The sequence below is a fragment of the Condylostylus longicornis genome, unplaced genomic scaffold (assembly GCF_029603195.1).
Source record: "Condylostylus longicornis isolate FDR11 unplaced genomic scaffold, ASM2960319v2 ptg000013l, whole genome shotgun sequence".
Classification (NCBI taxonomy): domain Eukaryota; kingdom Metazoa; phylum Arthropoda; class Insecta; order Diptera; family Dolichopodidae; genus Condylostylus; species Condylostylus longicornis.
The window spans coordinates 8,657,741-8,670,100 of NW_026577982.1; the positions used below are offsets into that span (position 1 = coordinate 8,657,741).

The 12,360-nt window shown below is 23.7% G+C and overlaps 1 protein-coding gene across 4 annotated transcripts in view; it reads right to left on the reverse strand.

The window, feature by feature from the left end:
• The window catches only part of LOC129605340 (LIM domain only protein 3), a 150,430-nt gene that overhangs the window by 44,809 nt on the left and 93,261 nt on the right, over positions 1–12,360 (reverse strand). For 3 of the 4 annotated variants that reach the window (XM_055515033.1, XM_055515035.1, XM_055515034.1), the window contains exon 3: positions 10,760–10,858. The exons of the other annotated variant lie outside the window; for it this stretch is intronic. The gene's annotated coding sequence lies outside the window, so the exon portion shown is untranslated. The remainder of the gene's footprint in view (positions 1–10,759; positions 10,859–12,360) is intronic. 4 annotated transcript variants of the gene reach the window in all.

A 12,360-nucleotide genomic window follows, 5' to 3' on the forward strand; every position in this document is an offset into this window, starting at 1 on the left:
TTTTTTTTCTTGTTGTGTTCATTTTGGTCAATTAAAAAATTTGTAACAGAATTTTAATAATGTTGTTTTTTCTAAGAAAAAAAAATTTCACATTTCAAATTAGTTTATTTTGATTTTTTTTTGAATTTTTAGAAATTTATAATTAAATTTATGCTTACAAATTATGAATAACGTTAGTAATACTTGATGCAATTGAATTATTTAGTCGAAGTTAACGAATATACACAATAGCTGCGACAATAGGGTAAAATTGTTTAAGTTACGAGCGAGTTGGCTCTTGGAGATAAAAATAAAGAAATCTAAACCAAAGTATACTTAGCACCAAAGTGAGATATTAGAATACATACTTTTTTGATTTCTCGTACTTGAGTCTACAATTCGGCAACATTTCATTTAATTCTTCACACCCCTGAAAAAAATTTGCTAGTGATATTTGACATATGTGTCTGTCATATTAAATTTTAACTATGAAAATTAAATGTTATTATTTTAAGAAATATTAAATTTGATTGCCTGCTAAATTTTATAACATTTGGCACGGCCTTCTTTTCGTTCAAGAAAAGGTGAGAAATTTAATGTAACGTTAACACTCATGAGGGTTAATTAATCGTATTTGAAAGATAATTTGAGTGAGATGGTAAAGGTTTAATTTAGTTTACGCAAAATTGAAATATATTACAAGGTAGTTTTAGCTATGCCCAACTTGTTTCTTCAAAGCTTATAACCCTAGTTAATTAAGACCGTATGATTGACATGAATACTATAGCAATTAATTTTTGTGCAAAAAAATCAAAAAACCGTGTCTAATGAAACAAAGAATTTAATTTTTTAAATTGTATGTTTGTTTTTGTTATTCTTTCTTTTGTCTTAATTTCATTTAAAAAAGATTTGGCTAAACTTCAACTAATTAAAGAAATCATTAATTAAGAAATTATTTTCTAAGTTATAAAGCTTGACAAATCGCCATCTCGACATTAATTAAGTTGAAAATAGTTGAAAAAATATTTTTTTTTAATTTTTTTGTATTTATTTTAAAACAATGAGAGAAAAGATCAATTTGAATAAAAAAAGCAGACTAACACAGCGCAGCGCAGCAATAAAATTTCAACAACAAAAGAGTTGTCAAATGTTGTTGATTTTTTTTTTATGTGATTTCTTATTCCTTTCAGGTGATTGAAGAGATTTGGATTAAAAATGTTAATTAAATAAAATATAAAAATAAATTTAAAATATTATACACTTACTAATACATACACATAGATAGACCATAATAATAATAACGAAATTAATAATAATAAAATTTATTTACAAAATAAATTAGCAGCTAAAAATTTTAAAATTAGTGCCGTATATATAAAAATCTCATTCACTCAAAAGTTATGCTAATCACTAATTCATCTGCTTTGTAATCATAATTTAATTGTCCACGTTAAGAGTCCACATTTTTTTTCTAAATTTTTTATTAGAAATTAATGGTATATTAAATAAAAATATTTTAGATCGTAAATATTTAAGAATTCCGCCATTTCAGCTTGTTTTTGTATAATAAAGAAGGGGGAAGTTACTTCGGGCTGGCATAGAAGGATACAGGGTACATCCAGGATGACTCAAAAGCAATAACTGCCTAGTAAGAGTGGCAAAGGTATACACTGGCACTGGACAGGTCATTTTAGAAATGGAACTATCTCTTGAATAATATGGCAAAAAGACGAAACCAATCTTTAAACACATTCGAAATATAAAAGAGAATTTTAAACCAAATTTTAATTTTAACTGGACCAGTTCTACCCCTACGAATAAACTTTTTGCTAAATATACCAAAAATTTTTTTTGTAGTCCAATTTATATATGCAAGCTCATTTAATTACCATCGTAACGGCAAAGAGTTTTTAGTCGAATTCTTATCTTAATAAATTAAAATTGCGTTACTTTCCCGTAAGAGGGTCGTAAAAATTTGTTCTTAACTGTTGAGAGGATCGATTTAAAATAAATTACAAAAGGAGAAATAAGGAATTATGTAGTTCTAAAAATTGCCTTAAGTTCTAAAATAACTTTTCACTCAGAATAAAACAACATTCGAACTTTAAAAGTTGTCAATTAACATTACGACACGATTTTTGATACTCAATTTCCCATCACAAAAAAACTTAATGACAACTTAATCAAAAAAAATTATAAAAATATTTTAATTTTATTTACTTTTGATTAGGTCTCTTTTTGTTTGGTTTTCTTTGTTCAATTTAATTTTTATAATAAAAATGTAAATGAGAAAGTCAGTTAAAAAAGATCGCGCTACGTTTATTTGCGTTTCGTTTGTTGTTTTTTCTGTACTCTTATTAATAGAGATTAATTAAAATTAACTTTTTCGAATCTTAAAAGAAATTTTAATATGACAGAAAATTTAAATATAAAATTTTTTTTTTTTTTTTAATTAACTCAATAAAAATATAAAATTTTTTTCAATATAACCAGAAAAAAAAAATTATTTTATATGTACCACACCTATAATTAATGGCACGCCACTGTGATGATCAATTAATAAAACTACCGATATAAAAAAAATAATAGCATTTAATGAATTCAAAAATATGAGAAGTGATTCAAGTTAATTTTCTCGTTTTTATTGAATTTGACAATTTAATAATAATCCAAATGCAAATATAAAATGTTAAGCTGTAGAAGATTTTTCAAAAATTTATTGAACAACATTTTTGATTTTTGAAAATTTTGAATAACTTTATACCGGACAATAGTTCAAACTTCACAATTAAAAGATAGTCGAAAAATTAACAGTTCTGGCAGTTTGATATTTAACATTGTGTTAATATAAAACCGCCAAAAATAGATTTTTGGGGATTATAAACGTAGGTATTACCTAAACCAAGGGAGGTAAGTATGCAGTTTGTTGTACAAATTTAATGGTCAAAAAATAAAATACCAATCAAATAAATAAAAAAAATTATCTGTATATTAGTAATGGTGCTTTCGAAAAAGACACTATAACTTCACAAATTATATAATTTTTTTCAAAAAAACTGTTATATCTATGAAACCTATAAATATTTTCTATATTTAGCAATTTTTAGGGCACTGGCAGACATGCAATTTTATCTTTGCAACTGTTTGATTGCTTATTCGTATCCCATTTCCATTCCATTTATATTCAAGCACGGACGCACACGATACAACAAACTGTATGATCATATGCAATCAAACAATCAAACTGTTTGTAATTTTTTAAAAACTGACTTTAAAACTGTAATTTTTTAAAAAACTAAAAATTTTTCAAGAACATTTTGCCCAAAAGTGGTAAAATAAACATCTTATCGGGAACCACGGTATTACTATAAAAGTTTTATTTCTTATTATATGACACTTATGTATTAAACATCAGAATAATTCGACCATATAATTTTACTTACTATGCGTCTATAGAGAATATTAAAGTAAATGAATATAATTTTTTTTAAAGAATCATAAGAACTCATAAAATTTGTCAAAACTTATAATCATCATTATTTTAAATTAATTATGAATTTTCTTACAAGCAAATGCATTAACTGAAGAAAATCAAAAAACTATTATAAATACATATGCATGCACAGACACAACGTTATATGCAACATTTATGATAAATTTTTTAAGTGAATTTTTAAAAAAATTTAATTTTGTTTTATTTTTTACATTAATCCTTTTAGATTTTGCTCTTTCACATTATAATCAGTTAGAATGTTAATTCTAATTACACAATATTGTTAACATATGACGCTAATTAAGATGAAAATGAATGATTTCTCATTCCAAGAGGACGACAACTCTTATACACTATACAATGCATAATACGCATATCACATAAATATTATACATAAATGAGTGTATTTGCGACAACTATTAAAATGAAATAATATTGGCAGCGTTACGGCGCTATATATTTAACAAATCCGAGAATCGTAGATGCATATATGAGAAATTTTCAAAAAAATTTAATAGTTTTTCTCTATTTTTTTCTGCTTTCGCTCATAAAATTAATAAATAAAATTTATGCGTATTGAAATTATAAATTAAATTATTCTTTTTGCTTTTGCAGAAGCAAAATTTGTCACAGTTTTTAAATTTCATTATAGACAAATAGTAAAATTACACAATGGAAATTGTATACAAAATTTATTGACATAAAAATAACACCTTTTCATTTTCTCATAATTTATTTTTATTTTAAACAATTTTTACTTTCAATCTGTCATTATCTGTCAATTATTCAAAAAAAAAAAAAACAGAAAATAACAACAAATTAATTTACTTAAGAGACAATAATTATTAAAATATCCAAAACTAATTATGAATTTTTTAAATAATAATAATTTTTTTTTGAATAACAAAAAATATAAATTTAAAATAAGAAATTTTTTTCTATATTATTGGTGGTCTTTTGAAAAGGTGTTAAAAAATTTCTAATAAATTATTGTCTTTCCTTCATTTATTTTTGACATTGAACTTACGTTCATGATTGATCATTAATCATTATTTGACATTTTGAAAGATTTATTGTGTATTTTTCTGCAAATATTTTTGTATTAAAAATTTTATGTGTACGTAAGTTTGTATGCGAATATATTTTCGAAATCGTTTTTAATGAAGAATTTTTATTTGAATGATGACAATTTGTAAAAGAACATTTTTTTTTGGGTTAACAAACGATTATACGTCGTATATATGTAAGTTAAAATAAACACAAATACATAAATACATAAATAAACACAAAAGATCTATTTCGAGAATAATATTTTCCGAGAAAACATAACAATGTTGCAATTTAAAATAATTTTTATTTAAGTCTTAAATGTGTCAAATACAATCTAAATTTCAGGGGATGGAAACATCAAACAAAAAGAGCAATGTCAATTTTTGTCGTTGTATACCCTTACAATAAGAAAATTCATTTTTTTTTTCGAATAAATCATGGACAGATTTCAATAATTTTATTTATACAAAAGTTTTTAAAATAAAATTAGATTTTATGATAAATCAAACTGCAATTTTGACAAATAAAAAAATTTTTTTGATTATAGGTAATTTAACACCTTACCTTCTAGGTCGTAATTAAGCTTAAAAAACAAATAAGATAATTAAATTTTTAATTGATATACCACTCTTATCACACTTTACTGAGGTTATAAACAACAATATTTCCTTAAGAATGTAGTCATAGAAAAAAAAACACAACTTAATTCAGGTGAGTTGTGTACGACAAATATTTTAATTATATTTGCCTTCTTCATTAAAAAATAAAATAAGTAGTCAGTAATATAATAAAATAAAACTTATTTTTCGTAATAAACTTGCATTATTTAGATTAAGTGATATATTAAATTTTTAATTGCACAGATTTATTATGTAATAAAAAATTATACATAAGTAGCATTGGGGTTAAATATGTTTTACGTGTAAAAATTATATAAATTCTAATAAAAACATTATTTGACTGTTTTGAAACTGTTAAAAAATTAAGACATCAAAATTTTTTTGCAGTGTCAATTAAATTTCAAAAAATTTATCTTTGATTGAAGTTTTTAAAAACTGACATTATTTTGACAGTTTTTTATTTTCGAATAAATATTAAATTTTTGAATATTTTGAAGTTGTTATGCGATTGTGATTGAAATTTATACTTTATGAGTATACATAACAGTTATATTTTGAATTAAATTCATTATTAACATATGTATTTGAGTTTATTTTGACATTAGATAATTTAACTTCAATTTTGACATTTCGCATTCAATTTTGCAAAGCGTCAGAAATATTATTTATATAATTATAACTAATTTCGACACTCCAAATCAAATATCATATTTTTTTTTCTTTAAATATTTAGAATTATAATTAAAAAAAAATAATTTTAAATATTCAAAAACGGTGCCTTTTTCATTACTTAACAAATTTTTTACATAAATCTTAGATAAAATCTTAACAACATCATTTTAATCGGCATCGCATATAAAATATAAAAAAAAAAAATTAAAATTCTTTAGCACCTTAACATCACATACTAAATGGGTGTAATAAAAAAAAAAATATTTTAATTTTTAGTGTTAAGATATTATCAACTTTATCTCGATTACACATAATATTTCAAAAAAATTTTCTAATTAAGATTTTAATTTTTAATTATGTCCACATATTTTATAAGTTATGCATGTGTATTGTATGTAAATATTTTAAAAAAAATTACAGTGCCGTAAAGAAATATTGTGTCAAAATATAAAAATAAAATAAAAAAATCAGATATAATAATCATATTTCATGATGCCAACTGCCGTACATACTTATATGAATGCTAGAATCTGATAAGATCTCATTATAAAATGAAATAAGGGGCACAATTATCTATTTGCTTTAACAGCAATTAATTGCATCGTTGTTTCAAATAAAAATGTTGTTTTTTTTTCTAGTTTTCCAATGGATAGTTTTCAACATAAAATTCCCAGCTATACGCTACTATAGATGGCGTATTAATCTTTTTCTATCTAATTTTTTTCTCTTCTTCTTCTATCTTTTAAATTGTTTTTTTTTTCCTACAATATCTTTTCTACATATCTTATAAAACTTAAAAACTGTCACTTAAAAAGATACAAAATTAAAAAAAAAATGGGAAAAATAAAAAAAAACAAAGCAGAACGCGAACAACGAACGGCTACAAAGCAAAAAAAAAAAAAACTATTTTAAAAGCAGAAAATTTAGAAAAAGAAAAAAAAATACTCATATATGCTCTCTAATGAGCCAGTTGAGCACTTTGTGTGGGATAAGTGAACGCAATTAAAAATTAATTAAGCAATTAAGATGGTTTTTGCTCTTTTTTTTTTGTTTTCTCATTTTTTTTTCCGTTTTTCTCTTTTACTTCGTTGTTGTAATAGTTTTTCGTTATTTTTATTGATTTTTACTGTATAAATTTCCTGAAAATTAAATAAAAAAAAAAAACAAAATGAATGTTCTTGTATTTTTTAAATATTTAATTTTTTGTTTTCTTCTGTCAGTTTGAATGTAAGAGTAGAGATGTCAAATACCAAAATACAAAATTACCGAGATGTCAGGTAGAAAAGTTAATTACAATAAATTACAAACTGAAAATTGAGAATATATAGTGAAACAAGAAAAATCACTCTCTTCAAACTGTTCCTACTACAATCATAGAGTTGTTGTTAAATAAAATTTAGACAGAAACTTGCATTTTAACGGACTTTTTAAGAGAAGTTTAAAAAAAATTGGGATGGAAATAATATTAATTATTAATTACAATATCAGATATATGGTGAGTGGAAACTGTTTTAACATTCAGAAACAAAGGTTACAAAACAATTTTAACGACGTTATGCCAAATAACATTATCGCTCGCGATATTGCTACTAATTGTTGACAATTGCGAACTTTAGTGAGTAAGAAATTATTTCAAAAACTTTAGAACTGCATATTCCATCCAGTTATTTGGAGAATTAATTTCTTCTCAACATTAAAATTTTTAAACTAATTAAAAATTAGAATTACATTTAATAAATTAATTTTTTAATTGAATAAAATTATTTAATAAATTTAATCAAAGCAAACGGCTCTTTTCACAAAACTGTCAAAAATATTTTCCATATTTTGCCTAATTTAGAATATTGCATTTATGAAACCTTCTTTTATCATTCAATATTTTTCAAATACGATGTCCTAAATTAATTAGTGTCTTTATGTCAAACTGATTAAATCAAGAAATGAAAATTTTATAATTTCAATGTTCTCTCTGCGCCTCCCTATAACGTTCTGTACAAACCTATAAGCACATATGCCATACGTTAATATTTTTTAAATATGTAGTTAAAAGAAGATGCAATCATATCACTAAATGACATCTTTAATCATTTCGAAAAAATTAATAAAAAAACCAAGGGGCATCTTAATAAAAAAAAAAATTAATTTTTATATGATTAGAGTCAGATTGGATGAAGAGCATTCTTTTTTTTTTTTCAAAAGTTCCTCTTTTCAATATTTTGCTCCTCATCATCATCATTGTATTTAAAACTCGGTCCTTTTATATAATTTTCTTAAAATGAATTGTTTTTTGAATATAAAATTTAAGTTTCGATTTAAAAAAATAAAGAGCCCTTAATTATGCATCTTTATTCGTTTTTCTCTGAAAAAAAAATCTGATGTTAATAGTTTGTGACTAATTCTAGCCGACATTGAATTTGGCTTTGATGATGAAAAAAAAAACATAATCTTAAATGAATAAACAGCGCATAATATACAAGCATACACACAGAAATAAATAGAGAACTGAGCACAACTTCAAAAACCCTAGTTTGTCATACTAAAACTACACCAAAGAGGATTAAAAAAAACGAAAAAGACAAAAAACATCTCCTTTTCTTTTAATACTGTTGAAGATAATTATAAAGAAAATCTTTGGCTTGTATTCTTTTACAGCAACGAATTACAATTAAACAAGTTTGACAAGTATTTTTTTTTACATACATATTTAAGTTTATACATTGTGTTTAATGCACCTACAAGCATTTATTTTGTTGAACATCAAAGTATGTTCATACAAAGTTACACAACATGTATGCATGTACACATAAATGTAAAATTTCTCAGCGATTCATTAAAAGAGAAGAGAATTACAAAAAAATTTTTGTAGCAAACCAAAGTGACCAAGCACCATATTAGAATTATAATTTAAGAACTTCAACGGAAATCAAGGGTTAAAGAGAAATAAAATCGCGCGATATTTAATATTTTTAAGAAATATAATTGAACATTTTAAAGATAAAATGGACATAATGTATAAGATATTGTATTATTTAATATTTTTATCTACTAATATACATACATATCTTGTAGAAATCAGTGTATATCGGCTATGTTGGTATATACAGTGGACCACTAAGATTATCTCATGCTTAACTAATGAGGTTAAAAATAAACTATGTTAAAAAAGAAAGAAAATTGAAAAGATTTTGAAGTTGAATGTTTTGTAAAACAAAAAATTGAGTCTTCTTGTGTAATATCAGGTATAATTTTCATGGAAGTTTGTGCCATTTATTTATGGTTAAGCTTAATGTGTAATTAGAAAACATTTAACCTATGATTCATTTATAATGTCATTTAAAGATTACCAGGGAAGTAGAAAAAAAATTTTAATTTTTTTCTTCTTTAATATTAAATTAAACTAAAAAGAGGATCTACACATATTTTATTTAAAATAATTGTAATTTTTGTTTCTTTTAATGAAAGTAGTGTTGCCAACTTGTAAATATTATGCTAGAGAATAATTTAATTGAATTTAGTTAATTTACATTGTTGGCTGAAGCATTTTCAAATATATTCAAAGATTTTTTCTATTGTTCGAATTTTAGTACACAAATTTCAATATTTCGGTACTTTAAAGTTTCTTTTAACCAAATTTGAGTTGCTAAATAAAATACTTATAAATCTACAGCTTCAATGTCACTTAAAAAGCTAAAAACCGAAGTTTTATCAAGTTGCGGGTATAGAGAAGCATTTTCACCTCAAATCGAATTTAAGTCTTATATTCTAATAGCTATAGTATTGCCATTTAAAGCAATTTTTGAACAATATGAACAAAATATTTCTGCGATATAAAATTATGCCATTGAATGTATTTTGCAATAAGAAGTTATAAAATTTATTTTTATTTTAATCAGTAGTTTTAAAAATTAATTTTATTTAATTCGAGTAAGATTGCCTGTGAATATTATTAAACGGCAACACTATATATACAATTTCACACTTACTATTTTCAGTATATGCACACTTTCTTTAGCATAGCAATTAATTAACCTTCATCTGTTTAAAATCAGATAAAAAAATTTTTTTTTCTGTCTTATTTTTTCGTTAATTTTTATTTTTTGTAAATTATTTCCTACTAATGGTAATTTTAGCTTCTATTGACTCGCTTTATAAACAATATTTTAAGCGTTTAGCGGATAAATTAAGATTAAATAATTATTTCTGGTCTGGTGTTAAATGTTATACCAGAAAAAATTCTAAATGAAAAGAGAAAGAATTGGATAATTAATTTTATTTTTGTTTTTTTTTGGCTCTTCTATCTTTCATTTGACTTTTTCTTTTTACATTGGGTTGATATAAAACATTGAATATGATTATTCCTGGTTTAAATGATTTTAAAATTCAATTGAACTTTAGACTATAGAAGGGAATACGATATAATTGATTATTTTAATTATAAGGTGGAACCAACAATAAGGTCTTTTGTGTATATAGTATTTAATGAACAAGAAAAAATTTTAAGAAAAAAATTATATGATGCTTTCGCCGCCTTTCAAATAAATGCGAAGATAATTTTTTTTTTTCAGTTGAATTTCCTTCTTTCTGTTTTCTTTTATTAATATTATCTTTTATATAAAAAGAAATAAATACCTTGAACATAATCTTAAATAAATCATCATAAAAATATGGAAAATTTTTTTTTAAAGAATTTCGAATATAATTTGGAAGCAACGCTGCACAAGAATTTAACATATGCGTTTATTAAATGTCAACAGTGCTGTAGGTCTTTAATTAATTGTAAGCGTGACGTAACGTTAATGTTGTTCTTTCAAATTATTGAATGAAAGGATTTAATAATAGAATTTGTAAGGAATTTGGTTTTTTTTATTGGTGACCTTAAACAATTCAAACTGAAGTCAAAAAATTCATTACTACTAAATTCAAATTAAATACTTTAACAACTTACTATACTTAATTTCTTATATACTTGTATGGACTCACTAGTTTTCTTGCTACCATTTTCTCAATTAGTATTGTATATTTTAAAAGATTTGGTTGAACTTACCTGAAAATTAAAAAAAAACAAAAGATTATTTTTCAAATTTAAAAAAAAAATTAATCATTAATGTAAAATAGTACTATATTTGAAAAGAAAATTCATAAACGGCAACACTTGCGGTAATGAAATGCTCATTGATAATTTGACAATTACAGAAGTTGAAAAGAAAATTAGGTTGAAAATCAGGAATCGTTTTGAAGAAACGGAAGATATTTTGTGCAAGTATTCTCAATTCAATTAATTTCAAAAATAATTTATAATAATTAAGTTTAAATTTCACTCACTCTATTTATAATTCAAAATTAACTATACTACTTTTTGGAAAATTGTTACATATGCAAAATCACTTTTCCTTTAATTCCAAAGATGGCATTTTATAATTTATGTTTTTAATGTGAAACCACAACACACGATGTCAAGTCATATGCTTTGCAGTGATTGTCAAACAAGAATAACGTTTTTTTTCTTTTTATTGTGTTAAAATTAATTTAACTTGACATTTAGTATCAATTTATTCAATTCACATTGCAAACCAAATTAAGAAATAGCAAAAAAAAAAAAATTTATATAACTTGAATTAATTTCTCTCGATTAATATTCAAAATTTAAAATGTTGACAAAAAAAAATAAAACAAATTTTTATTTGGAAAAAACAACTTTGTTTTTTTTTTTTTATTAAATTTATTCACCATAAACATGTTATAATTTTAACACCAAAAATATGTCAAATTTTCAAAAAATTTATTTGAATTTCATTCAAAATCACAATACCAAAATACACATATTCATATGTATGTGCGTATACATGTATTTAATGTTATGCCATTCATATTTTATTAATAATAATTGGAATATAAAAGAAGAGTATAAAGAAGAGAGAAAGAAAAAACAAACTTGAAATTTATAAAATTAAAATACTATAAAAATGTTTAATCGGTCTTACTGAAAGATTTTAGTTAGTTATTAAATAGAATGAGAGCTTGTGTCAGAATTGATCATGTTGAAACGTAAAAGTCAAAAGTGTAGGTCTCAAGAGGTTCTCTAGGTGGGACACTGGGCGCCCATAATGGGAGGCACAATAAATCTTTTAGGTCGCGGAACACCATCGCCCAATTTTGCAATCTACAACGTAATGGTGTACAAACTTTGAAGTTAACAAAACGCTAAATGAAATTGATTTTTACCATGCGCTTAAAGAGACACAGTTTAATTTTACCCTATCACTTTAAGTTATTTTTATTTTACACTATTAATTTTAGTTATTTTTATTATAATATTGTGAATTTGGGCCCTTTCCCAGTATGTCAAAGATTTGACGATCATGTCAATCACGTCAATCGCTTGATTTAGCAAATGACAATCACCTGTAATTTGAGCAATTTTCAAACAAATCACTTAAGCATTAGCCTTTAAAAACATGCGAAAAAAAAACTAAAATGACAATCAATTGCGTTAGCAACATATGTTGGAATTTTACGTCAGTTGCATGCATTTGACATTACTGGGAA